The sequence below is a fragment of the Macaca fascicularis genome, chromosome 18 (genome assembly GCF_037993035.2).
Source record: "Macaca fascicularis isolate 582-1 chromosome 18, T2T-MFA8v1.1".
In the NCBI taxonomy this organism is placed as follows: Eukaryota; Metazoa; Chordata; class Mammalia; order Primates; family Cercopithecidae; genus Macaca; species Macaca fascicularis.
The window spans coordinates 6,325,654-6,352,797 of NC_088392.1; the positions used below are offsets into that span (position 1 = coordinate 6,325,654).

Genomic DNA, 27,144 nt, shown 5'->3' on the forward strand with positions numbered 1-27,144 from the left:
TGGAATTGTACACTTTAAAATGATTTAAAGGTAAATTTTATGTTACATGTATTTTACTACAATAAAAAAATGTGCTGATCAGAGAAGAGAGATGCCAGTACTTCTCCATCACTCAGCTAAGGACAGACAAATGTTATTGCACAGGTTTCTTCTGAAGATGACTGGGTTTTGTTTTTGTAGGCAGATACCTGTATTGAGTACTAAAAGATATATTAAATAGGACATTAAGTATACTAATCATAAAGGAAACGTTTGATAAATTGAGCTATATTAAAATCAACCACTTATATGTTCAAAAATGACCAGTAAGAGTGATTTGGAAAGCCACAGAGTAGAAGAAAGTGTTTGCAATACATGAATATGATAATAGATTTGTTTTGTTTTGTTTTGTTTTTGTTTTTTTTTGAGACAGAGTCTCGCTCTGTTGCCAGGCTGGAGTGCAATGGCACGACCTCGGCTCACTGCAACCTCCACCTCCTGAATTCAAGCGATTCTCCTGCCACAGCCTATGGAGCAGCTGGGACTACAGGTGCATGCCACCATGCCCAGCTAATTTTTGTATTTTTAGTAGAGACAGGGTTTCACCATGTTGGCCAGGATAGTCTCGATCTCTTGACTTCGTGATCCACCTGCCTCAGCCTCCCAAAGTGCTGGGATTACAGGCATGAGCCACCACACCTGGCTATGATAATAGATTCTATGCAGAATACATAAAAAATTGAAATCAGTCAACAGGAGAAAGAGCATGGAAGGAAAAATGGTGCAAAGTCTTGGCCAGACGCCTTAAGTAATATGTGCAAAGAGCTAAGAAATAGGAGGAGGTTTTTACTGATAGGCCTGTGTTCTTTCTTCTAGTCTCAGGAATGCAGTTCCTCATCATCTCTCTGAATTTATTTATTATTTTTAATTAATTTTTAAAATTTCTGGCCGGGTTCAGTGGCCCACACCTGTAATGCCAGCACTTTGGGAGACTGAGGTAGGCAGATTGCTTGAGCCCAGGAATTTGACACCAGCCTGAGCAACATATTAAAACCCTGTTTCTACAAAAAGAAAATACAAAACATTAGCCAGGCATGGTGATGCAGGCCTGTAGTCCCGGCTACTCCGGAGGTTGAGGTGGGAGGATCACTTGGGCCTGGAGGGTTGAGGCTGCAGTGAGCCATGATCGTGCCACTGCACCACTATAGCCTGGGTGACACAGACCCTATCTCAAAATATATATATTTAAATTTAAATATATATATTTAAATATATATATATTTTAAATTTCTGATTGACAAATCATAATTGTATACATTACATTATATTCATGTTTTGATACATGTATACAATGTAATGTTTTGATACATGGTTTTGATACACGTGTACAATATGATGTTTTGAAATATGTCTACAATGTGGCATGATTAAATCAAGCTAACCAGCATATCCATGGCCTCATTTACACACACACTTACATTTTCTTGAACTAGAGTATTTCTTGAAAAGAACTTGGTCCTATGAAGTTCATGCACACATAGAGACTCATCTTTGGAAGTGAGAAGACTTTGGCAGTCCAGGTCTGCGGGTTCACAGAGCAGGCTGATTCAAATCCTCCATTCTGGCCATTTGGGGACAGGTTTCCAGATGTGGCTGGGGGGGGGCTGTTGTCAACACTGTGAGTTATTCCCTCTTCGGAAGGAGAGGCAGCAGCAACGGAGATGGGAGGAGAGCCAGAGGGTGGCGTGCAGGCTCAGTCCTGCAGAGGCTCTGCAGTGCGGGCGAGGCCTGGGGCTTGGTCTTGGGCTTTGGGGATAAGCAGGCTGCTAGTCACTTCCGAGAGCCACGTGCAGAGCCACTTGGGCTGCAGGCTTCCACTGCAGGAAACCCAGTCAGGACAGAAATGGAATAAGAAGAGCCCAGGGTGTGAGAGTTTGGAAAGTGCCATTTAGTTTCGTTCTTCGGTTGTTTCTCCACTGGAATGCCATTCCCCTTTTACCTGGTGGACTCTCATACATGTCTCAAGGCTTAGTTTGAACACTGCGTACTTTCCTCTAGGAAGCCTCTCAGAGCCCATGCAATCCGAGTCAGCTCCAACTGCCTTTATGGTCTCATAGACATTTTGTATCTCGTCACAGCAGCTTTGTCACATTTGTAACTCACATGGGGATTTTTGGGCTGCCCCTCTTGCTTTTACTCCACTCCCATTTATAGGTTGGGCTAAGTGAAGCAGAGACTGTTCAGTTGCCTTCAGCGGTCATTCTCTTCTTCCTTAATATCAGAAGCCCAAGTTTATTGAGAGAGTTGGTATATCCTTTTTGCCCTTCCCCTCCTTCCTTCCTTCCTTCCTTCCTTCCTTCCTTCCTTCCTTCCTTCCTTCCTTCCTTCCTTCCTTCCTTCCTTTCTTTCTCTCTCTCTCTCTCTCTTTCTTTCTTTCTTTCTTTCTTTCTTTCTTTCTTTCTTTCTTTCTTTCTTTCTTTCTTTCTTTCTTTCTTTCTTTCTTTGTTTTGTTTTTGAGACAGAGTTTCACTCTTATTACTTAGGCTGGAGTGCAATGGTGCGATCTTGGCTCACCGCTACCTCCGCCTGCCGGTTTCAAGTGATTCTCCTCACCCAGCCTCCCGAGTAGCTGGGATTACAGGCATGCACCACCACACCCGGCTAATTTTGTATTTTTAGTAGAGGCGGGGTTTCTCCATGTTGGTCAGGCTGGTCTCAAACTCCTGACCTCAGGTGATCTGCCCACCTTGGCCTCCCAAAGTGCTGGGATTACAGGTATGACCCACCACGCCCAGCCACCCTTCCCCTTTCTTTCTAGCTGCTTGGAAGGCAGATGTGATGACTGGAGCTCCAGCAGCTATGATAGATGAAGAGGTTTCCTTAAGTATGGAAGCCACTGCTTAGATGGTGAAGCAGAAAGCTTGAAGGAGCTGGATCTTATCATGGACCTGCCATATCAGCTCTGGACTGCCTTTACATTAGAGAGGAATACACATGTCATTTAAGCTACTATTATTTTGGATAGTTCTGTTCTACATAGCCTAAGCAGAATCTTAACTGATAGACCTAGCATATCCTTGCAACTCAAAACTCCCTCCACAAACTCCAGAAGCATGGAAAACTAATGTCAGTTTTATGAATATGTCTGAAAAGATGGAGAAGGATATTATATTGCAAACCACATGGATTTCTAAAATCCCTTTAAAATGTTTCTATTCTTTCTCCAAGATACTTTTCCCTAGGGCAGCTGTTTAATTCCTATGATTTCCCTCTCTGACCCTCCAAATCTCCTCTTAAGCAGAAGCAACCACTTTCTCCCCAGGATATCCTCAAAGCTTTGTTAACTTGCACACTCGAGCCAAGCAGTCTGCCGAGCAAGACAAGACCACCAGTTGCTCACCAAGTATGTCCCACAGGGTCTTGAGTTATTCTGCCACACTTTCTGTTATAGGTAATTACTTACACCTTTCTGGGCGCTTCGCTTCCTTCCCCTCTACTCCATATGGTGGGGTCCTGGAGGGCCCAGAACTGCTTCTTGGACCTTTGTATCTCATTAGCACCTGGTGCACTGGTGCTCAGAGCTTGTTGGATAAATGATGTGTAGAGTTCAACTCAACAATCCCTGGTCCTCTTTCCTGTGGCCACAGTCCCCATCACAAACCCCAAAGTAAATCAAGTCTTGTATCTCTTTGCCGAGTAAAGAATCTGGCTGAACGACGGTTATGCTCTGAGCCACTGGGAGTCTCTACTCCTCTGACCTTGGGGGACTAGATTTTACCTCCTTTTTGGTTTATTTCCAAGTGTCGGGTGCAGGACAGGGAGGGCCAACTTCAATTGGTCTGTTAGCTACAAAGTTGAAAGCAAATGTGCATCTGGTCTTCCCGTGTTTCCGTGGGCTTTGCTCTGTGCTTTCACTGGCTTTATCCCAAGCCTATTGGACAATTATTTTTGGCTCATTCAGTGAATGGCTTTCAGTCACTTTCTTCTGTTTTGAATGCTTAAAGTAGGGCTCATCCTCATGTACTACAGTATTCAGAATATTATTGGAAAGTATCTCGTTAATGAATCTTTTTGTCCCTAGCCCAGTTTCCTGTTCATGGGTGCTGTGTGTGGCCTATCTGCTCACCTCGGTGAAGAAGTCTAAGTGGGTTCCCTACTGAGGAGCTGCTTCTCAGATCCCACATCTGAAAAATACTGTCCTAGAATTTACACAATATTTAATGTGTCCAGAGTCTTTAAAGATTGGTGGTAAGCAGTGGGGGTGAGGAGAACCCTGGCCGAGGCTGCCTGCGCTGCACTTGGAAACCAACGTCACAGGCTCCTGCTGGTAGCTGGGGACAGGTGGCCGCGGATAGGTTGCTGCACCTGGGCCTGGGGCAAGTGCACTCAGGCTCGTTCCACATCCTCTCTACATCCCTCTTCCTCTATATGGTTTCTTATGGCTGCTGTTGCAAACTACCACAAACGTAATGACTTAAAACAATGCAGGTTATGCCCTTATGGTTCTGGAGGAGTCTAAAGTGGGTCTTCTGGGCTGAAACCAAGGTGATGGCAGAATTGCGTTCCTTCCACAGGCTGCAAGGGGGCATTTGTGGCCTCGCATTCTCCAGCTCCTGGGGGTTGCCTGCCCTCCGTCACCCACGGCCGCCTCCCCCACCGTCAGTGCCGGAAGCACACCGCCTCCACACCTCCCTGCCTCGGACCTCTGCTTCTGTTGTCTCGCCTCCTTCTCTGGCTTTCCCATCTCCCTCTTTCCTTAAAAGGACCCTTTGGAGGACATTGGACCCACCCAAATATTTCAAAATACTGTCCCCACATCAGGACTCTTTACTTACCTCTACCCGATGCTGTGTAAGGCAACATAGTCATGGTTTCCGGGAATCAGGATGTGCAGCCTCCCTGCGGGGATCATGACTCTGTCTATTACACCTCCTGGTGCTGCGAGACCCCCAAAGCAAGGCCTGTGCTGACCCCTCTAGAATGCCCCAGCCCCCATCCCACATCACACTCCATCTAATGGCTGGTCAATTTTTAATCGACTGAGTCTGATCAGAATAATAATTCTGATCAGAATAGTAATTCCAACAATATTCTGAATACTATAGTACATGAGAATGAGCCCTACATTAAGCATTCAAAACAGAAGAAAGTGACCGAAAGCCATTCACTGAATGAGCCAAAAATAATTGTCCAATAGGCTTGAGATAAAGCCAGTGAAAGCACAGAACAAAGCCCACGGAAACACGGGAAGGCTGGATACACATTTGCTTTCAACTTTGTAGCTAACAGACCAATTGAAGATCTTTGACTTGACCATTGATTTCCCCACACAGAATGACAGTCGCGCTGTTTTGGAGAACCCATGCATGCCCTTCGCATTTTTTTTGTTTGTTTTTATTTTGACTTGTCTATTTTCCTCTTGCAAGTCATTTTTCATGCTCTTTGATTGCATAAGAATCCTTCCAGAACTTACCAGAGGAAAAGGAAGAGGAGAACCACTAAGCATGGGAAAATGTTTCTTCTGGCTCCATTCCCCAAATGCAGCTGTGGGTGGAGGGAAAGGAGGTCGTTAAGTGGCAAATGGCGCAGTTTGGAACCCGTTCATCTTAAGCACGGAAATGTGCTAGAACTTTATCTCTACGTCTGTTGGCTTTTTCTTCTTTTGGACTGGTTCTTTAATATTCCTCTGCTCTTGCCTTAAAACATAGCAACCCTTATGTATACTCTGTGGCTGGTAAAACAAGATAAGCTCAGAGGTTGTAGAAAATCTGAGTCTTAAGATTAGGAAGCAGAATGAAGTACACATTCTGGGTAGCTCAATATTCTCAACAGGAACGCATCAGTGCTATTCTGTTTCAAAGGTGAGACTTTCAAAGCCTAGGCATTTCCCTTTAAAAACAACACCAAAACGGTTGATTTTTTTTTTCCACATTAAAAATTGTTGTTTTTGCCATAAGTGATTTAGCTCAGTCACTTTAAACATGGTTATTATGGACTGAATGTTTGTGCCCACCCCAAAATTCACGTCAAAATCTCATCCCCAGTGTGGTAGTGTTAGGAGGTGGGGCCTACGGGAGGTGGTGGAGAGGATGGAGCTCTCACGAATGGGATTAGCGGCCTCATACAGGAGGCCCCCAGGCCAGGTGCTGTGTAATCCCAGCACTTTGAGACGCTGAGATGGGCAATTGCTTGAGCCCAGGACTTTGAGACCAGCCTGAGCAACATTACAAAATCCCCTCTCTACAAAAAATAAAAAATAAAAAATAAATTGGCAAATGTGGTAGTGTGTGCCTGTAGTCCCAACTACCCAGGAGCCTGGGGCAGGAAGAGTGCTTGAGTCTAGGAGGCTGAGCTACAGTGAGCCATGGCCATACCACTGCCTCCAGCATGGATGACAGAGTGAGACTCTGTCTCAAAACAAACACTCAAAAGAGGCCGCCAGAGAGCCCTCTAAGCCTCCTCCAGCCATGTGAGGATGTGACTGGAAAGGAGCAGTCTGTGCCCTGGAGAGGCATCCTCCCTAGAGCCTGGCCACGTGGGCACCCCGATCCCAGACCTCCAGCCTCTAGACTGTGAAAAATAAATGCCTGTTGTCTAAGCCCCCCAGTCTATGGCATTCTTTTTTTTTAATAAACGAAGTCTTCCTCTGTCACCAAGCCTGGAGTGCAGTGGCATGATCTCGGCTCACTGCATCCTCTGCCTCCCAGGTTCAGGCGATTCTCCTGCCTCAGGCTCCTGCATAGCTGGGATTACAGGCACCTCCACCACACCCAGGTAATTTTTGTATTTTTAGTAGAGACGGGGTTTCGCCATGTTGGCCACGATGGTCTTAAACTCCTGACCTCAGGATCTGCCTGCCTCGGCCTCCCAAAGTGCTGGTGTGATCCACTGCGCCTGGATGTCAGTCTATGGTATTCTGTTACGGCAGACAGTAAACAGGTAATATGGGTGGTGCTGGGGGGAATCGCAGCACACATCTTAGTTCAAATCCAGTATCTGGCAGCACAGTGTGTCAGAGAAGCGTGGCCTGGATGCTCCTTGTTAGGTACAGCCCAGCAGCTCTCAGAGTGCCCTGGTCCCTAGACCAGCCTCAGGAGCCACCCCCAGGAACTTGTAAGAAACGCGGGCCCCACCCCAACTTACAGGTGATTCTGGTGCACACTAGGCTTTGAGAACCATGGTCCCAGAGTACACCGAGGAGGCCATAGGTGCCTTGCCATCTCCCAGGCAGCTTCCACTGTCTGAGCTGAGAGACTGAGGATTCCTCTTCCTGCCCCTCCTTACTCCTGAAGATACCTGAGATTCCATAATGAGTAAAGTAATGCATTCTCTTCCTTCCTTCCTTCCTTCCTTCCTTCCTTCCTTCCTTCCTTCCTTCCTTCCTTCCTTCCTTCCTTCTTTCCCTCCCTCCCTCCCTCCTTCCCTTCTTTCTTTCCTTCCTTCCTTCCTTCCTTCTTTCCTTCCTTCCTTCTCTCTCTCTCTCTCTCTCTTTCTTTCTTTTTTCTTAGGAGTCAGAGTCTCACTCTGTTGCCCAGGCTGGAGTGCAGTGGTGTTGTCTCAGCTTGCAGAAACCTCTGCCTCCCAGGTTCAAGCAATCCTCCTGCCTCAGCCCCCTGAGTAGCTGGGGCTACAGGTGCATGCATGCTACCACGCCCAGCTAATTTTTGTATTCTTAGTAGAGATGGGGTTTCACCACATTGTCCAGGCTGGTCTTGAACTTCTGACCTTAGATGATCCACCAGCCTTGGCCTCCCAAAGTGCTGAGATTACAGGTGTGAGCCACTGCAACCCTGGCCAAGTAATGCATTATTTTATGTTAGGTGCCACCTCCTCTTTAAAAAACAGGGGAAACTGAGGAGCTATTTCACTGAAGTTGTGCCCTTTCTGGGGCCTGGCCCTGCACCCCTCAGACCATTAGCTTTTTAGATTGCACAACTAAAGACCAAAACTCATAGTTCCTGCACTTTACATTTTATTGCTTAAAAAAGATGGTCTCCTAAAGAGTATTGTGCTGATGCAATGGAATGACATGAAAAAGCTTGAGGAAGCTGGGATTTACCATGTCAGAGAAAAATCATCCAAGTGATTTGTGCATTCTATGTACTGAAGTTCGCTAGGGTGAACGTTTCCCCCTTTTTTGGGCGCTAATGGGGTGGAAGTTTGCAGAGGGCAACCACTTGATTCCAGGATTATAACCCAGCTCTGTGCTGAGGAAGCGCCCCCATAAGCTTTACAGGAGCAGACAAACTTGGGCTTGAGAACTGCGAGGATTCTGTCTCCCGCACATATGTGCTATAACTTTTTGGAACGGCCTAACCAGCTTTCTGGAATAGAGCCACCTTCTCACAGGAAAGGGATTGGGAAATGAATGGCTTAAAAGCATTTAAAAGTTCCTTTTGCAATTACAGGGTGCTATCAGCTATAAATGCTTGCTAATCACTATTTTCCCCAGGCTCCTAATTTCTACAGGTGCCAGAGAAATGCAAGATTAAGTGAAACATTAGCAAATACTTCGAGTGCTGTATTTTAAACATAGATACATTAACTGTGGTATTTCCAGTTGGGAAACATGAGACCGTAATAAAGAAATTGGAATCCTAAGTGCCCAAGAGTGCTCTCCCAGGGGGCTTTTAATCACTGGAAGTAGCAGGATTTCTTGAGAACATGCCCAGAGATCTGAAAATGGGCAAAGGTGTTCCAAGTTTGAGAAATAAGAAAATATTAGGTTAGCGATAGTCTGGAAGCATTTTTCTTTCCTACATTTTCTCATGGTGTTGGGATTTGTCCCTTTTTCTCTCACAGCATGAGTCTGACATGCTCCAGGTTCATCCTGGAAGCCAGTGCCTGGGTGTATGCTGTGCGCCTGAAGTCAGTTCACGGAGTGAGACCCCAGGCACATGGGGAGACCTGCTTTCTGGCCCCTGCTCTACCAGTGTGTCCCTTATGAGTCTCAGGCAAGTCCCAGTTTGTGAAGTTGACCTCCAGGCCCCGGCCTGCCACTCTGCATGTGAGTAGCAGACTTGATGTTGAGAAGGCCCTGGGGCAAATCCATCTCCAGGGGAGGGAGGCTTTTGGTGGCTGGCTGCCATCTGAGTGGACAGCAGGCAGTCAGCACTAATCGCTCACCTAGTTTCCCTTTGTTCTAATCTTGCACTTTATATTCTGTCAAGAGGAGTGTGTGTGTGTGTGTGTGTGTGTGTGTGTGTGTTGTAATTATCAGACCTGTAAGTTTATTTGGTTAAGTTTTATTTGTCATACAAAAACCAAGTTTCAACATTTCCTTCCTTCTGTTTAAGCAAATTCGATTTTTTTAAAGCAAAACCATGAAAAACCCAGTGCTTAATCACCTTCCTCAAAAATCTATATATGCTAAGTGCAGTGTGGCATCGTGGATTGGATCCCAGAAAAAGAAAAAAAAAAAAAAAAACCTAAGTGGAAAACTAATCAAATTCAAATAAAGTCTAGAGTTTAATTAGTTCCAAAAAAAAAAAAAAAAAAAGCATAGCAAGGAAAAACAATCAATGTATAGCCAGATATGTGGGCACCCTATGGGTCAGTCAAGTTGGCACATAAAATTATCACCAGGCCTCTAAAATTTTTCAAGAATAGTTGAAAGACCATGAGCATGAGAGTCAGACAGATCTGACTTTGAGTACCAAGTACCGGCTCTGCTACTGGCCAGCAATTCTCTTCAGCCTGTCCACCTGGAAAAGGAAGTGGTAAAAATGTCTCCTTTTCAGAGATGCTGTTCCTTGTTCCCAAAGACCCAGCCCATGGGCCATGAGCGATCCCAAAGGATATACACACATACACACAAAAACAGTCTACTCAATACGATTGTCTCATAGTTCCATCTGCCTTCCGACATATGACCACCCACGTCACATGACCGGGTGATATGGTTTGGCTGTGTCCCCACCCAAGTCTTACTTGGAATTGTAATAATTCCCACACGTCAAGGGTGGGGCCAGGTGGAGATAATTGAATCACGCAGTTTCCCCCACACTGTTGTCATGGTAGTGAATAAGTGTTATGAGATCTGATGGTTCATAAACGGGAGTTCCCCTGAACACGCTGTTTTTCCTGCTGCCATGTAAGACGTCCCTTTGCTCTTCCTTCACCTTTTGCCATGATATGAGACTTCTCCAGCCGTGTGGAGCTGTAAGTTCATTAAATCTCTTTTCTTCATAAATTTACCCGGGCTTACGCATGTCTTTATTAGCAGCATGACAACAGACTGATACACCGGGTGTGGAGGAAGAGTATTGAGAACACCAGGATAAATTTATTTTCCTAATCAAAATTTGCCTTTTTCCCTCAGAGTTCTCTGCCACCTTCAGCTTGTAAGGTCTGTCATCTTATCCGGGTTAACACCTGCCCACAGGTGTTGATAAACCTGTGACTACAGACCTTGGTGCTTGAGCCCCACCCATGGTCAGCACTGATAAGTCATCAGGCTCAGCAGAGCATAGCTCTTACCAAGCAACTAGAGGAAAGGTGAAGAGCATTCTAGAATAGGGGACAGAAGAGTATCCACTTAGGTAATATCATGGATAGTCTCACTGTACAGGAAATAGAAACATTGCCTTATCCTAGAGCAGGACACACCCCCAACTGGGACGCTCCTCAAGTTCTACAATTTCATCTGTGCCTCCAAAGTGGTAAGATTTTAATGAAACGGTGACATGCTGGAACTACTCAATGGTGCGGTGGTTTTATGACAGCAAGAAGTCACGAATATTTATTTAGACTTTTTTGAGATCATTTGGACATAGGCTGGGCTAAATCTTAAGATTTTCATTTTTTGTTTTGTGTTCTAGTTTTTATTGTCACCAAAGTTACGTATGCACATAGTTTAAACATTCAAAAAGCTCTGCAAAGATTGTTAGAAAAAAACCCAGTAGCTCCCAGCCCTCCTGTCCCTCATTTTCCCCGCAAGGAAGTAGCCACTTCACTGGGAGCTGAGATTTGAGTATTTACCTCTGTCTTTAAAACCCATGCTCAATTGCCACTGCCACCCTTCACCTTGCAACATCAGGCATTATTTACTCACTTGTGATGGAGACGAGGGTTTGCTGAACTCTCCTCCTGCCCCTCCTCCACTTCCATCCCCACGACCTTCACACACCTCCCCAATGTTGTTCCACCATCATTTTGCTTATGTCAGTGTTCAAAGTTTATATCATTATGACTAAAGATTATTCACAGCTGAGCTATGCATTTGCTCTGCAAAGTTTTGTTTTCCCTGCACTTCCTAAGTGTCTTTTTTGTTTGCTTGGTTTTCATGTTTTTGTTATAAATTCAACCTCAAACTCCTTTCCATTTGTCTGAATCTCCTGTCAAGACATTCAGCCACCAGACCTGCTATCCTGAAGACGTCTTTCAGGTCCTCCTACCCTGCTCCATCTGAGGGTCACCCTCTAGGCCAAGTGAGCAGCTAGATTCCGAGATGGCCCTTCACTACTGTGACACACATTCTCCTCCTCTCACTTCCTTTCTGTATTCCATAGCTTCGCCTTCTTTGTTTGGTGGAGCACATTTCAGTGGCTGTCTGAGAAAGGGAGCCTGGGCGTTCATTTATTTTAGACCTTGACTCTCTGAAATGCCTTGAATCTTCTCTAATGCAATCTATTTGGCTGGACATAGATGTCTAAGCTGAAAATTTATTTTTCCTTTACAATAATGAAGAAATTAGGCACCATTGCCTCTGAGTTCCTGCTATCACCTAGTGAAGCGATTTTGATTTCTGCTTGTTAGATGTTACTTATGCTTTTCTTTCTGGACATTTGTAGTGTTTTTTTGGGTACAATGTTCTGAACCTTCACCATGCTATAAAATTCCATTCATTGTATTGGGTCCTTAGTGAGTCTTTCTATCAGGAAACTCATGCCTTTTACTTCTTGAGAAGTTTTCTTGAATTACTTTTTTGATTATTTCTTCTGTTTTAGATATTATTTTTATGTTTTTAAAATGGATATTAGGCTTTCTGGAAATATCTACTTTTGTCTTATCTTTTCTCTCCTCTTTTCTGTTCTCTTTTTGCTCTATGTTCTGGAGATTTCCAAATCTTTCCCTTCTAATTCTTCTATTGAGTTTTCCATTTTGCCATTATCTTTTCATAGCCAGGAGCCCTTTTACTGTTATTCCCTGAGTGTTCCTGGATTTCCTTCTTCTTCATAGTTGGTAACTGGGACAAAGAAGCTGATTAAAGATGTGAGGATTTATATGGGTTTGGTGGGTGTAGGGTTCTCGTGGGGTGATCTGCTGAGCTGTGTAATGGGAGAACCACTAGCACCGCTAGCTATATTTAGGAAATTTCCTCTTGAGCTGGTCAGGTTCCCCAAAAAAGCATTTTTCAGTCTGTTGCCTGGAGGACTTGGGCTTGGTGTTAGAGTTCCGGGAGCAACGTGGAGGAAAGCTGAGGCCCTCTGAATGAGCCAGCGTTCTCCAGAGGAGCAGAGCCAGCAGGAGACTGGCTCAGACCACCACAGGAGCTGTTAGATATGAATTCAGCAGGGCAGGCCAGCACCTGGAGACTGAGACCGGAGGGAATGTTGCAGTCTTGAAGCAGAATATCCTCTTTTCTGGGAAATTTCAGTTTTTGCTATTAAGACTTTCAGTTGATTCAACCCATATTATCAAGGGTAATCTGTCTTATTGATTGTAGGTGTTCACCACATCTACAAAAGACCCCATGGCAACACTTAGGTCAGCATTTAATTCAGTAACTGCGTACCACGGCCTGGCCAAGTAGACAAAGAGGCAAACTATCACAGCCTCCCTATCCAATTAAATACTTACTAATTCATCAATAATTAATTCAATACATGTTTATGGAGCACCTGCTCTGTGCTGGGCACTGCTGTCGGCCTTTCTGCCCTCTCCTCCGAGCGTTCTCCAGCTCTCAGCCGTGCAGTTCTCCCAGCCCAAGAGCCTGGATCATGTCTGTGGAGAAGAAACCCCAGCCTGTCTGTGGCAACAAAGTCACCTACATAGCAGAAGCAGGAAAATATGAGCTTGCTCCTTAGACAAACCTCCGGCAATGCCTTGCTTCGTCTCACTCCTTCCTAGCCATGCAAAGTCACCTGTCAGCTGGCCAAGATGTTGTCCAGATTTTAAAATCACCTTGCCACTGGATTATATTAACTACGTTGTAAGTGCATTATCAGTGCCCATTGTGGTCAACTTAACATTGTCAGTGTTTCTCACAAATTAAATAGTATTTGCAAATCTTGAAGGAGTTTCACTTGGAAAAAGTCAAAAACAAACTTGCATTTCTGTGTAATTAGAAGTAATAAAATAAAATTTGCTTAATTAGATCCACTAACTGAACCTTACCTTCCCCCAGTTAATCTGATTTAATGAAGTTTTGCTAGATTATAGGATTAAACACATGAAGGCTTTTATTGGATTGACTATCATTTGAAATGTCTTTTTCTCTCCTCAGTGCTAAGCCTAAGTGCTTAGTATCATGAAGATAAGAATCATGAAACTCAGATTTTCTTTAGCTGCATCAAATTGTTAATATTATTAACCAAGCTATATGGAGTAAGATGTTCATCACAGCATTATGTAAAAATGGCAAAAATTATAAGCAACACAAATGCCCAATGTTAAGGAAATATAAGTTCATGATGAAACATTGTCACCATGAAATCTGAAACATATTCAGTCATTAACACAATAATTATGTAGATTATATGGGCAACATGGGAAGCTGGTCATGGTGTAAATTTAAGTTGAAGAAAATCAAACTGCAAGATCACCAGAACACAACGAGGAGAACTATTTACTTTTGTATGTAAAAAGTAAAAGAGAAACCATAAAACCATAACAGTTGGGTCATAATGGTGAGGTTATGAGGAGTTTTCTCCCTTTATTTTCTGAGCTTTCTATGGTATGTGATATATAATGTGTTATATGATTTATTTAGTATTTTACCCAAAACATATTCATTCAACCGATATTTATGAGAACTGTGCTGGATGCCTCACTTGTTCTAAAGCAGGAATTTTTTCTGTAGATAATTCTCTGGTGGTTTCATTTAGCAAATCAGAATACTCCAACCCCAAAGGCTAATGTAATTATGTAATCACATTATGTAATTTCTGCATTATGTAATTTTTATGCCTAATTAAAATAAGAGTTGTGACATACAGGGATTGAGAAGGACATGGAGCACTTTAGGGGAGGTCTGTTGGGGGACCGTCTCCCCAGCATGAATGAGCCAGTCCCATGGAACCTGGGTTTTGGCTGCAGCTCTCTGCTCTCTGTTGTGGTGCTCTTGAGGTGGGAGTTGGGACTCAACATGTAGGGCAGGGCTTATACACTGGACCAAGTTGAGGACTAGCTAAAACAGGGATGGGGTTGAAGCAGCTTTCCATAAGACATACCCACCAGTGTGCCATGCCAGTTTAACATTGCCATGGCAATACCCAGGAGTGACTGCCTTTTACCATGGCAATGACCTGACAGCCCCAAAGTTACTGCCTTTTACCTAGAAATGTCTGCATAAACTGGCTCTTAGTCCACATGTAATTAAAAGTAGGTATAAATATGACTGCAGAACTGCCTTGAACGGCTACTCTCTGCCTCTGCAGGAACAGTCACGAAGCTGTCACACTGCTGCTTCCGTTAAGCTATTTCCTCTGGCTTGTCCTTGAATTCTTTCCTGGGCAAAGCCAAGAACCCTCACAGACTAAGCCCCACTTTGGGGCTCACCTACGCTGCATCCCCCTCACACCAGGCTGGCTGGAAGCTCATGGCCTGGGTTTGGAATCCAGGTGATTCTAGGCAGCAGGTCCTAGCACCTGACCCCCAATGCTCCTCCCCTGGTCTCGTGGCCATGTTATCTCTGACTTTCTCAGAATGCAGGCAGCCCACACTAGGATTCATTCCATCTCCCACTGTCTAGGAAAACATTTGAAAGACAAAGATTAATGACCAGGGTTAGGGGTCCGGGAAGGAAAGCGAAAAACAAGAGCAAAGAATTTGTTCGTGGTTGTCAGGTGATACACGGAGCCTGCAGGAACTGCGTCCTCTACAAGGAGCTGAGCAAACACTTCCTGAAGAGCCAGTTTCACCGTGAGGCAGGCTTTGATCCGATTACTCTGGAGAAGTTGTGAAGATCGCAGGTTCGTCATTTCCTCCCCAGGTTCAGACTCTGTCACAATGAAGAGAAGGAATGGAATGGTGAATGTCATCTCTCTGGACAGTCACGGAATGCCCCAAGACCAGGGTTAAAGAGCCTGGGCCCTGCTGGCAGGGAGGCGAAGGCAGCTCTCTCTTTGTGATTTGAATAAAACCAAGGCTCTCCTCACCGAGCCTCGCTGTGTCACTTCCACTTCTTTCCTGGCAGAGAAATGGGCTGTGTTCCCCAAACTCCATGCAGAGAGCTCCAACCCCAACCTTGGCTTCCTCAGACTGAAACCAGATTCAGGAACTATATTCTGCTGGGGGTGCCCAAACTAAATCTGACAAAGGAAGGGCCAAGACTCCATGGATTTAGGAACCATGGTCATTGAAGATGCACCATGGTTTGGGGACCATCATCCGGGCTGGCACCATCTACCAGGAGCACCTCAAAGGCATTTTCAGGCCTATTCTGCCTGTGGACCCCCAGTAGGTCCTGCATAGATTGACTTTGGGGACCCATTGCAGGTGCTACTCAGCCCTCTCTGCCCTCAGGGAGTCAACACATGAGATGGAGTTGTGCAGTGTCGGGTACCTTCATGCCATAGACATGTCTCTGGGAAGTTGCGTGTACATCCAACCATTTGCCTACCTGCTGTTGAATTTTCCAGTTTCTGAATCTGCTGTTGCATCCACATTTCCAGGTTCCAAAACCCTACCCATTCTCTGAGGCACAACTGCAGCCTCACCCGTTGCTAACATTTTCCTGGCAGCCTCAGGCAGCATATCCCATCAGCTTTGCACTGGTCCCAGCAGGCCCAAGGGGCCGATGAAATTTCGTTGCACTCCAAGCCAGGAATTTTAAAGCCTTCCCCAACCTCTTTGTATCTGGCCATTGATTAACATTTTACTGGCAATGCCTTGTGTGTGCCTACATGTTTATTTCTAACATCTTATTTATAATCTCAATTAATGAGAAAGATACTAATACAGGACCCAGACAATGCAGAGAGGTGTGTGCAGGAAACAGGTGACTTTGGACCTGCAGATCCTTTTCATATTTGTTCCTTCTGTAAACAACTATTGTTCTGGCCACAAAACTAACAAAAGAAAAGTATCTAGTTAATTTCATGTAAGAAGCAACACTGCACTTCTTTTGGCTGAACTAGCACAAAAATAAATAACATATAAAAACATTTCAGGATCTCAGAAGCTCTTCTAGTATTTTCTCAGGTGCTGGGGCTGAAAAAAAAATGAAATAAGACCAGTATGGCCCTGAAGGAGTTGATGGTCTGGGAGGGAGGTGGTACACCCAAGTAAATGTGAGATGACAGCTGCGTGTAAGCTCCATGGACATGAGAAAAGGAGGAGCAGTGGAGGTGGGCTTTAGAGCTATGCCACCTTGAAATGCATTTCTGGCCAAGAGGAAAGATCACAAGGCCTGGGAGAAGGGAAAGCCATTCGCTGTAGGGGGAATGAAAGGGTCCTGGCAATCATGAAGTTAGAGAGGAGTGAGGCTTGCAGGTTAAGCCAAAACAAGTGAATCATCCTCTGAAAGTTTTGGAGGAGTCGTCGTGGTTATAAATCTGGGAGATGGAAATATTACATCTTGAAAGAGCACTCAGGCTGCATTCTAAGAATGGATCAGGTTTGCGGGAGCCTGTCCAGAGATGTGTAAACTAGCTAGGAAGTTTATTGCAGTAATTGAGGGAGAATATGGTAAGAGTCAGAACTCATGACTGATGAATGTTGGTGCTAACTAGGCACTGATGTAGAGACGACCAGCTTGAGCGAGCTCAGGCAAAGAGGTTTGCATTGGAAATATAGACTTTGAAATTGTTTGCATGTAAGTGATAATCAGAGCCACGGAGTGAACCAGGTCCCTGGAGAGTGTAGGAGTGAGGACGGAATCCTGGGAACACAAGATGTAAGGAGAGGGGGATGAATGGGAATATGTGGAGGAACAACTAAAGACAGAAGAAAGCCAAGGCAGCTGGTGTCCCATAGGCTGGGGACACACCTTAGGAGGAAGGGTGGGGGCCACCCACTTGATGTTACAGGAGGGTCAGTCCACATGGCTGTGGCTGGGAGGTGGGCATGTGATCTGGCCTTGGTGGCCTCTTTTGGGATATTTTCAGTGGAGAGATGGGGGTGGTGGTGTGGGTAGCAACTATCTGGGGCCAGTGGTGTGGGTGGTAAAAAGAATTTACCAAGACAGTTGTAGGTAAAGAAAGGCAGGCTTATTAGAAAAAGTAGGAAAATATGTTACAAGAAAGCAACATGAAGATTAGCAAGAGAGGAGCTGGCTGCTAGGAGATGCAGGCTTGCAGGGCGTTTTATAGGATGGTGCTTGTGCTGGAGAGGGCTACGTAGGTTGCAGTGAGCTAACTTGCATTTTTCTATCAGTCAAGGTGTTTTGAGGATGAGCCAGTTGCAGGAAGATTGTGAGTTATTTGTGCAGGAGGGCTATGTGTCCTGGACCACAAAGAAAGGCAGACTTAGAGCTTGTCTGCTTTTTCTTTCTGCTTTCCCCTGTTCCTACCAGCCTGACTCCCTTTCCCTTATTAGGACTCCACAGGTGGGAGAGTCAGAATGCCGTAGCTAAGAGGAAAAGGGTGCTGAGAACTTGCAGTGGGTGCAGATGCTGAGTCTGTCTCGGTTTCATACATGGACAGACACTTCCAGGCGTGTCTTACCTTTACTCTCCATACGCACTGAGGTGGAGTCAGACCGCCGCCTCCTGTCGGGCCTCCCTGCTCACATTTCCAGAATGGCTTTGAGGTTCTCAACCTTGGCTGCCCTCTGCAATCACCCAGGGTTTTAAAGGCAGCATTAAGACCTGGGTCCCATCCTCAGAGCTCTGGTGTAACTGCTGTAGGGTACGGCCTGAATATGGTACAGTTGGTTAGACAGGCATGAGCGGGGCGGAAGAGGGCTCTGCTCCCATCCACTAGGAATGCCAGGTGATGGTTCGACAACTATCACACTGCCTCTCTAAAAACGACAATGTAGCAGCTGGTGCCAGCGCACCAAGGAGAGCCGGTCTCCTGATGACCCACCGCTGTTGACATTAAAGTGTTCATTGAATGCAGAGCCAGCGAGAAAAGACGTCCTGGGCGTGCACGTTAACAGACAAAATGGCGAAGTCTGACCTTCCAGGGGCACTCCACGGGAAAGGGAAGAAAGCCTCAGATAGGCATGCATATGACTTCCTCAATGCACTGGGCGTGCTCACTTCCTCAGGGTAAAGAGGGCACTGCACATGTGAGAAGCCCACCCTGAGGGGAGAATCATGGGAAAGAGGCGGGCCTATGAAGTCCTAGGATCACAGTTGAACGGGGCACTTGCTCTTTGACCCTCAGGTGCCCACTTGGGTCCCTTCCAAGTGAATCTTATTTCTTTCCTGTTCTGAAGGAGGTTGCAGTGAGCTGAGATCACGCCACTGCACTCCAGCCTGGGCCACAGCGGGAGACTCCATCTCAAAATCATAATAATAACAAAAACAATAATAATCTTCCACTCCTGCTCTGAAACTTTTCTCGGTCTCTTTTTCTGTTTTATGCCCCTCAGTCGAATTCTTTCTTCTGAGGGGGCAAGGGCTGAAGTTGCTGCAGACCTGTCCGAATATGCCACCAGTAACTCGTGGTAACTCAGATACCTGCCACTGGTAACAAATATGGGGATGTTTAAAGTCCCCCACCCATGGGTTCCAATATGTGGCCAGGAGGGAGGGAAATCCTCTGGCTGGCAGGGTGTTGTGAGGTTTGAATAGAAGGTAGGTGTGTGTGTGCTTGGTCTGGTGTAAGATGCCGCACACATCTAAGGGTTACCATTAGCCAGAGTGTTAGTAACAATGATCCTTCATCAAAGTCAGGGAATTCCTGTTGAGCTGATACTCTCCTAGCGGAATCACATGCATTAAAAAGACCGGAAGCAAACTCTGCAGGCAGCATGTGCTGTGGACGAGGAAAGGATGCCTGTAACAGCACACACAGTTTGAACCAACCATGTCTTCACTAGTACAGAGCTTGTGGTGGGTGAATGGCATTTTATGCACCTGAAGGACTAGGATGTAGCTGTTATCTGTAGGCTTGTATGACAAGCTCTCCAACATGTAGTTATAGGAAAGGTGAGATGCAGAGCTCTGGGCATGCAGGGTCCCTCTTGGGCCATTAAATAATAAATGGATAGATTAACGTGTGCTTAGAGAAGCACAGTGTGGAAGGGGTTTAAGGAATCATAAGGAACTTAACACTGGCTGCCTTTAGGGGTAAGATTGGGGCACCAAGAATTCCCCACTCTGTTTAGAAAACCACAGCCACTGAGATTGTCATCCCGTGGGGCTTGCTGAAAGACACCATTGCAGCAATTGATGGAGCCCTACCTAGCATCAGGGGAGGACTTGTAACCACCCAATGGGTTCTCCTTGCTTGGTGCCCAGACAGAGCCCATCTATCAAGGCAGGGGAACTGCACGAGAGAAAGAGCTTTACACATGTAGAGCCAGCTAAATGGAAGACTGGAGTTTTATTACTCAAATTAGCCTCTCCAAAAATTCGGAGGCTAGTGTTTTTCAAGGAGAGTTTGGGGGAAGAATGGTGGGGGTGGCTAGACAATGGGTGCCTGCTGCTGACTGGTTGGGGGTACAGTCACAGGGCTGTGGGAAATGGTCTTCATGCACCATGAGTCACTTCTGGGCGGGGCCACAGGAGCAGTTGGTGGGTCCAGGTGGAGCCTTCAGTCATCAAACATGCAAAAAAAAGCCTGAAAAGGTATCTCACAAGGCCGCTCTTGGGTTCTACAATAGTGATGGTATCCGCAGCAGTAACTGGGGAAGTTGCATATCCTGTGGCCTCTGGAATAGTGGTTTGTAATGTTTATATCCACACCTTCATGGAATTCAGGCTCCTCTCATCCTCCTAGCCTGGTAGCTTTGCCTTAGCTTTACAAAGGTGACTGAGTTTAGGGAAAGGCAATTATCATCTAAACTATAAACTCCGTGTCTCCCAAAGTTAGTTTGACCCAAGTCCAGGAATGATCAAGGGTGATTTGAAGGCCAAAGGCAAGATGGGGGTTGGCTAGATCAGATCTCCCTCACTGCCGTATGAGGACTAAACTCTGATGTTTTTATCTTGCCCAAATTCCTATCTAAGGGGTCTGAGGAGTCATGCTCTACAAATCACAAATTCTCATCAGATGGGTTTTATTTAACCCTATATATTGTGATTTACTTTCCAAAATGACTCTGGCATAACATTATGAGACAAAGAAGAAAATAAAAGTATTTTACCCCAAAACATGTTTCTTTGCCATATTTTGAAAAGGCCCTGCAAAGCTGTTCTTTGTGGGGGAAAATTTGCATCTGTAAAGAATCTCTACACAGCTAGATCTGTTTCTTCTAGACCCTCCCAATCCTAAAGAGATTAAGATCTGAATAGGAAACATTCGTCACTTATTATCTCTAAGGGCTGCCACTATAAGACTTCAAAAGAACTTTGGTCTCCACAATCTTTATCTTAAACTGAACATTCCCTTTCTATCTATCCCAGGTCTTTAGACAAAGTCAACCAATCGCCAACCAGAAAATGTTAAAATTCACCTATAGCCTGGAAGTCCCCCACCCCCACTTTGAGTCTTTGAGTTGTTCCGCCTTTCTGGACCAAACCAATGTCTGTCTTTCTTCCTTCCTTCCTTCCTTCCTTCCTTCCTTCCTTCCTTCCTTCCTTCCTTCCTTTCTTCCTTCCTTCCTTCCTTCCTTCCTTCCTTCCTTCCTTTCTTCCTTTCTTCCTTCCTTTCTTCCTTTCTTCCTTTCTTTCTTCCTTTCTTCCTTTCTTTCCTTTCTTTCCTTCCTTCTTTCCTTCCTTCCTTTCTTTCTTTCTCTTTCTTTCTTTTTCTTTCTTTTTCTCTTTCTTTTTTCCTTCTCTCCCTTCCTTCCTTCCTTCCTTCCTTCCTTCCTTCCTTCCTTCCTTCCTTCCTTCCTTCCTTCCTTCCTTCTTGACAGAGTCTGGCTCTGTCCCCAGGCTAGAGTGCAGTGGCGCAATCTCGGCTCACTGCAACCTCCATCTGCCGGGTTCAAGTGATTCTCCTGCCTCAGCCTCCTGAGTAGCTGGGACTACAGGCGCCCGCCACCACCACGCCCAGCTAATTTTTTGTGTTTTTAGTAGAGATGGGATTTCACCATGTTGGCCAGGATGGTCTTGATCTCTTGACCTCGTGATCCACCCACCTCGGTCTCCCAAAGTGCTGGGGTTAGGGGCGTGAACCACCGCACCCGGCCAAACCAATGTGTTTCTTAAATGTATTTAATTGATGGCTCCTGACTCTCTAAAATGTACAAAATCAAGCTGCGCCCCGACCACCTTGGGCTCATATTCTCGGGACTTCCTGAGGGCTGTGTCACGGGCCATGTTCATTCATTTTTTGGTTCAGAGTAAATCTCTTCAAATATTTTACAGAGTTCAACTGTTGGTCGACACATAATTTTCTCATTGTTATGATTTTTGCCAAGGCCGGTTCAGGCAACGGGGAGGACAGCCGCCCTTCTGGAGTACGTGTGTTCTTGGAGAGGCTGCCTCACTCTGCACCTCCCCAGGGGATGGGAAAAGAGGAGCAGCGAGTCCCAAGGGAACCCCTCATTACGTCCCAGGCGTCTTCCAGGAAAGGGCACCTCATGTCCTTCCCAGCAAGGCGTCTGCTCAGTCATGGGGAAGCTGACCGGCCCACAGCGCCTGGAGCAGGCACGGTGTGCTGGGACAGCCAGGAGGAGGGGGCAGGGGCCGTCACCCAAGTTTGCAATCCCAAAGGCAGGGCCCGTGGAGCCAGAGAAAGCTCCCAGCCTCCCTGGGACCAGGGCGCAGGGCTCTGCTGGGTGGACGGGGCTGCTGGCCCGTAGCCTGCACAGTCGCCCTCAGACCCACGGCTGGAAGTGAAGCCAGGATCAGCCCAGAGGGAGAGGCTTTGCCAGGGCTGTTGGGTTGGAGATGAGCTGTCTGTCTCTCTTGGTCCTCCCTGGCCGCTATTACAGATTGAGCCAGGAGAGAGAAGGGGAAAGAGTAGCGCCTGCCCCCTGCCTTCCTCCCGCCCCTCCCCATAACGCACACAATTCACAATCTCCCGGGGCTGGTCTGGGTCTGCTCTGCGGGGAGAGAACGGCCATGGGTGCGATGTGAGATTTACATCTCAACATGAATATGGCTGAGTCTTACAGAACTCAAATACAGCCTGTTAAAAACTTGAAGTTATGGCGCGGGGCTCAGATGTTCATAAGGAGGACTGCTCATCCGTGGGGAAGAGGGAGTTGGACGGGGCATTGTTAGCAGTTTTGACACAAAAAACTGTTGGCAAGCTGCCCTTCCCCATACCGATGGGGGGCCCTGGTTCACCGGCCACTAACAGCTGGCACCTGGTAAACAAGGAGGGTTTAGAAATGGTTTCCTGTTACTTTGTCCCCCGGAGCCAAAGCGATTGACTAGAAGGACACAGGGGAGCAGCATTTCTCTCTATTCTTCCCTGGTGCGGCTCCCACAGTAGGAGGAGGGCACCGCTCAGCCGATGTTGAGCCTCTCAGAAGCTTTGTCTGACAAGGACGGCCTTTGTGACCTCAGGCAAGCAGCGGCCTTTGTCTAAAAGCAGTTTTGAGGGAGAAGAGTCACTCTTGCCATTTACAGCCAGGTGAGCTTGATTCTCCCGCAGAGGTGACCATGGGGAGTTGACCATGGGGTCTGTTTTATTTTTCACGTGTTGATGGGCCTCACAGTCCAACCATGATCCTTACCCCGCAATGGGGATGCAGGGCTGCTGCGGCAGGGTTAGTTTTTGGAATTCCTGGTATCCAGTGTCTTAACAAACACCAACGGTGCCACACGGTGCTGTTTCTACAGTTTGAAAATGTGCAGCAAGACAATCCCACCGCCACTGCTGGCCACAGTTTGAAAGCCATGCCCCTCCCCGCACTGGCCCAGGGCTTCTGGCTACAGGCCTGCCCGGTACAGGTAGGAAACAGACTCTCTTCTCTTCTTGTGGCCTTGGAGGCTCACTCACATCAGGGGTTTATTTGTACTTAAGTTCATTGAAGGCCCTTGGTTAAGGCCCCGGATTACATCTTAGGCTCCTTCTTACCCGAGATTTATGATTCCGTAATGAATCAATGTTCAAAGCATCTGTACACAGTTGGTAATAAATGTGTGTTGCTTGGATGAAAGCAGGATAGTGGGGATATAAGGCTCCCTGCTGTTGGCTCCCATGGTTGAAAAAACCTACATTCCTTTCTTCCCCCTCTGCTGCCATCTCTTACTGGCAGCATGAGGACGTCTGCTTGTCTCGGGTCTAGGGAGAAGGCAGCAGAGGCATGAAATAGAATTGTTAGCAGCTACATGACGGCAGGAGGAGAACTCAAAATGCATGTCTCCCTTCTCACCTTTATCATTTATTTTAGAAACTCACTGGATGCTTTCTAGTGATTATAATAAAATCACTGTCGGCTGGGAGCAGTGACTCACGCCTGTAATTCCAGCACTTTGGGAGACCAAGATGGGTGGATCACTTGAGGTCAGAAGTTCAAGACCAGCCTGGCCAACATGGTGAAACCCCAGCTCTACTACAAATATACAAATTAGCCAGGCGTGGTGGCGGGCGCCTGTAATCCCAGCTACTCGGGAGGCTGAGGCAGGAGAATCACTTGAACCCGAGAGATGGAGGTTACAGTGAGCCAAGATTGCGCCACGGCACTGCAGTCTGGGTGACAGAGTGAGACTCCGTCTCAAAAAAAATCATTTTGAGTAAAATCCCAAGCCACCTGAAGGCCCCCAACACACCATTACAACCTAAATTCCTACCGCTTCTCTTCACAATCCCGCATTCTAGACAAGCTGATCTACTCCCTGCCTTCCAACACATGTGTAAATTTCCAGCACCAGACATTTGCAAATGTCCTTCTTTTGCCTCTCCTATCCATTTCCCAGGGTTCTTCTCAAGTCTGCAATTCACAGAGGTATCTTCTCTACCTGTGCCAGATGGAAGCAGGTCCCAGGAGGACCCTCTTTTTCCACTGAACTCGGGGCACTTATTGTCTGGGCCATTTGTTAGTCTTTATTAGGTATGCTGTGTGTTCAAGTTATTTTTCTCCAACGTAAACATATCCTGTAGATCAGGAGTCCCCAACCCCTTGGCCATGGATCAGTAGCTGTCCGTGGCCTGTTAGGAACTGGGCCACACAGCAGGAGGTGAAGTGGCAGGCAAGTGAGCCAAGCTTCACCTGTGTTTACAGTCGCTCGCCATCGCTCACATCACTGCCTGAGTTCAGCCTCCTGTCAGATCAGGGGCAGCATTAGAATCTCATAGGAGTGCAAACCCTGCTGTGAACAGCACATGGGAGGGATCTAGGCTGCAGGCTCCTTATGAGAATCTAAGGCCTGATGATCGGTCACTGTCTCCCATCACCCCCAGATGAGACCATCTAATTGTAGGAACACAAGCTCAGGGCTCCCACTAATTCTACAGGATGGTGAGTTATGTAATTATTTCACTATATATTACAGTGCAATAGTAATAGAAATAAAGTGCACAATAAATGTAATGGGCTTGAAGCATCCTCAAACCATCCCCCAACCTTGGTCTGTGGAAAAATTGTCTTCTGTGAAACCAGTCCCTGGTCCCAAAAAGGTTGGGGACCGCTGGTGTAGACTAGGTCCTATTTTTCTGGAACTTTGGGTTACAGAAAATGTAGTTTTTATAGCTCTGTAGTTCTGAGGAGAGGCGGGTCAGCAGGTGTACCTTCATGTTCTCTAGCTCAGGGTCTCTGAACCTCAGTGCTCTTCCCATTTTGGGTAGAGAAGTCTTTGTTGTTGGGGGGCGGGCTGAGGCAACAGACACAATAGCACGTCCTGTTGGATCCTAATCTCCTCTCTAATAATTTCCACATATTGTCTTCTGGATTTTCTTCCACAGAATCGTCTTAGAGGAAACCCTCCAGCTCCTGCCTCTTACCTTGTGCAGATAGAAAGGTCCTCAGTGGTCCATCGGGGGACAGATGAAGACTGCCTGGCAGGAAGCTGGTGGAAGCCTCTAAGGTAGAAATGCTGGCAGAAATTAAGAAGTTGAAACCTTGAACATGGTTGACAGTGGCATTTATAAGCAATCTTATTTTAGAAAACTTGGGTAGAAGTCTTGTGTGATTTTTGACCGGGCCCTCTGGTAGCAGCTGGGTGACTGCAGGAGCTGGGCCAGCAGTCAGGGAGGACAGGTCTGCATGTGGAGAGAAGCTGGGCTGTGGGTGCCCAGGCTGGGCAGCTGCATGGCGTGTGGAAGTTTCCAGTGGTCATGAGCATGACTAGACAGTGTACAGCATCTCCCATGAGGCTGTGGTCAAATCAGGTCTTGATTCCAAACTGGAGCCTGATGGAGGAATGAACTAAATTGCAAGGGTGGCTGCTGGCACAGAGCTACTCAAGATGTTGACAGAGGCACAAATGTGGTGTTCTCAGATGAGGGACAGATGTGGCTAAAACTCTCTAGTTAGGGAGTGTGGGTAGAGATCATGGTTTTAAGGACCCGGAGAATAAAACATTTCCTCAAGCTGTTTTGAGTTGAAGCTGTAGCAGGCTACCACTGGACACCATAGCTCACTTTATAGCCCTTTCTTCATCCCACTTGCTCTTTCAGAGTACACAATTCTGACTGGCAGGAAAAAAAAGCTCTGTTTTCTTCTCTAAATACCACCAGGTTCCCTAAAATTTGTAATTTTAAGGACTTACAGGAATTCAAACTACCAGCTCCAGAATTTCTTCACTGTATTTTTGTCAACTACTCCTTTGATTGTTAGCTTACAAGGCAAGAACTTTACCCGCATTTCCTGAGGACAGCTGTCACCCAATTAAATCGTATTCTAACTCTTCTGCAACAGGAGAAACGACCACAGTGTCTCCAAAGTTATTAGAATTCCAGTGTTGTAACAATGAAGTTGAACAACACTTTCCAGGGACCATTATAATTAGAAAAAGGAGCTGGCATTAGATATCAGTAGATGCCCATTGGGATTCAGAGGTTATTTTTATGCTGTAGCCACTTATAGAAAACAAAGCAAAATCCGCATTTTCTAGCCAGTGCACACAGCCTAATACAGGATTCTCTTCCTTATGAAACAATAGTAATAAAACACAGGTCGAGGCCAGATCCCAAGGTTTTATTTTATTTATTTATTTTTTCTGAGACAGAGCCTCACCCTGTCACCCAGGCTGGAGTGCAGTGGCACGATCTCGGCTCACTGCAAGCTCTGCCTCCCAGGTTCAAGCGATTCTTGTGACTCATCCTACCAAGTAGCTGGGACTACAGGCACACACCACCACACCCAGCTAATTTTTTAATTTTTTAAATGTATTTTTATTTATTTTATTTTATTTTTTATTTTTAGTAGAGACAGGGTTTCACCATGGTGGCCAGGCTGGTCTCGAACTCCTGACCTCAGGTGATCCGCTCCCCCTCAGCCTCCCAAAGTGCCACCACTCCTGGCCGGCTTTATTTATATATAAATGATACATACATACATACATACACACACACACACACACACACACACACACACACACACGTCCTTAATGAAGAGAGAATATTTAAAAGCTGTAAATTTAAAGTTCCGCGATTTCCTGCCTCCTAAGGGACAGAAACTTGAATTTGTTTTTGAGGCCTTCTTTATTCTTGGAAATCACCCCAGTGGGGTATGAACCTCCTCCAGGAAGAAGCCAGAATGCGGCCCTCCCTCCAAGGAGCTAACCCATTTGGATAATAATGTAAAGGTTGTAATTATCGTGGGCCGAGTTACATTGCTGCAGATTGTGATTCTTTGGAAAAATTTTTAAGAATAATTTTCTTTCCCAAATACGGATATAGACCACAATGTGCAAATATTTTACTGCTTATTTTTGTGGAGTTGATGCAGGCTGTAGGAAACCCTGATAGCTTGGCCTTCTCTTCACTTCTCTGCGCTGGAGGAGAGATCATTGTAAAGGAAAAAGAGACAAAGAGAGGAGGGAAAGTAAGT

At 46.1% G+C, this 27,144-nt stretch overlaps 1 protein-coding gene across 5 annotated transcripts in view; it reads left to right on the plus strand.

Annotated features, from left to right (window-relative positions):
* The window catches only part of DIPK1C (divergent protein kinase domain 1C), a 151,448-nt gene that overhangs the window by 53,411 nt on the left and 70,893 nt on the right, over positions 1 to 27,144 (plus strand). For all 5 annotated transcript variants that reach the window (XR_012427390.1, XR_012427392.1, XR_012427391.1 and 2 more), the window contains exon 6: positions 25,056 to 25,177. The gene's annotated coding sequence lies outside the window, so the exon portion shown is untranslated. The remainder of the gene's footprint in view (positions 1 to 25,055; positions 25,178 to 27,144) is intronic.